The sequence below is a fragment of the Myodes glareolus genome, chromosome 3 (genome assembly GCF_982192425.1).
Source record: "Myodes glareolus chromosome 3, mMyoGla1.1, whole genome shotgun sequence".
NCBI lineage: Eukaryota > Metazoa > Chordata > Mammalia > Rodentia > Cricetidae > Myodes > Myodes glareolus.
Genome location: NC_142028.1, coordinates 83,855,370 through 83,857,224, shown reverse-complemented (window position 1 = coordinate 83,857,224; position 1,855 = coordinate 83,855,370). Strand labels below are relative to the sequence as shown.

The following is a 1,855-nucleotide window of genomic DNA, read 5'->3' as shown; positions in this document are numbered from 1 at the left end:
TTAAAAAAAAATATTTAAAGATAATAAAGTCGTTAAAAAGAAATAGAACAATAAAAAACTATGATAAGCCACATAAAGATGGGAAATACACAGAGAGTCTGGATTTCATATTTTATTGTGTTGTCTTTAGATTTTTTGACTGCTAATGAGTTAACATTAACATTAATGCTAAAAGACATTTGATTAGGAAAACTACTAAATTAAACCAACCTATATATTTAAAAAATATCTTAACTTCAAAATTTAAGTTAAAAAATACATTACTTTGTGCAAGAGGTTTTTTTTTTTTTTCTGAGACAGGGTTTCTCTGTAGCTTTCAGTCTGTCCTAGAACTAGCTCTTGTAGATCAGGCTGGCCTTGAACTCACAGAGATCCACCTGTCTCTGCCTCCTAGTGCTGGGATTAAAGGTGTGCGCCACCACCGCCCGGCAAGAGGTTTTACTTTTATTTCCAAGTAAAAGGCTGTGAATTCATTCAAAGTTAAAGATGCATGTGAAAGGGCTGGAGAAATGGCTCAGAGGTTAAGAGCACTGACTGCTCTTCCAGAGGTCCTGAGTTCAATTCCCAGCAACCACATGTAATGAGATCTGGTGCCCTCTTCTGGCCAGCAAGCATACAGACAGAACACTGTATATATAATAAACAAATAAATCATAAAAACAAAAAAGATGCATGTGAAAATAAGCCTAAGGTTATAAGACACATGACATATATTTTACCTGCTCAAACATAAAACAAAAAATCTTTGGGGGCTGGAGAGATGGCTCAGAGGTTAAGAGCACTGACTGTTCTTCCAAAGGTCCTGAGTTCAATTCCCAGCAATCACATGGTGACTCACAGCCATCTGTAATGAAATCTGGTGCTCTCTTCCAGTGAGCAGGCTATCAGGGTCTGGGATCAGCCCAGACCATAAATTATTTCTTAAACCAGAGTGGAGGTGTGGGAATAATTGAGGCACAACCCACATGACTTTATCGGGAAGGAGTTTTCAGGGATTCCTCATGAAATTTTGAGTTCACATCCCGAAAAATCACCCACATTTATTCTTTTTTTTAAATATTTATTTATTATATATATAATATTCTGTCTGTGTGTCTGCCTGCAGGCCAAAAGAGGGCATCAGACCTACAGCAGATATACATAGAGGCAGAATGTTGTTTACATAATAGCTAAAGAAATCTTAAAAAATTATCTTCGACTAGCTTGTGTACAATGCACAGTTTATTTTTATATTAATACAAATAAGTCTGTTACCTTTATATTTTTGGTTGTGAGTCTAGCCTTTAACGGCTGAGCCATCCCACCAGGCCATCTGTTACCTTTAAAAGTTTATATATTTTCAGAACAAGGGGATCAGACACCAATAAAAATTTCCCTGATAGTGCTCGCTTCAGTAGCACATATACAAAATTGGAACGATGCAGAGAAGATTAGCATGGCCCCTAATAAAAAAAATTGCCCAGATGATCTAACATCCAAAACAGCATCAAGACTGTTGATCAAGGTGATAAAGCCTCATGAAAAACTCCAGTCAAGACTTAATAATCATGCTGATTTTCTCAGGGCCCTTCAAAGATTACCCACCAGTCAACAAGAAGTAGTCTAGGAAATTATGCCCACATTCCCAAAATATTGGTTATAAATGTTTGTTTTCATTTAGGGAGGTTGATTACAGATTGGTTTTTGTCATGATCAATCTCTTTCTAAAAGAAGAAAGGGAGATATGATTGGGGAAAAGGGTGCATTATTGAATCTATTTTAATCTAAAAAAGACGTAATCTCAAAATATTTTACATTATTATGGATTTTGGTTTCTTGATACAAATTTAAAGTTTATTTTGTTGTGCTGTATGTA

The 1,855-nt window shown here is 35.6% G+C and overlaps 1 pseudogene; it reads left to right on the top strand.

Moving 5' to 3' along the window:
- Positions 1 to 1,381: 1,381 nt before the first annotated feature.
- On the top strand, positions 1,382 to 1,444 carry LOC125412723 (U6 spliceosomal RNA; annotated as a pseudogene).
- Positions 1,445 to 1,855: the final 411 nt, after the last annotated feature.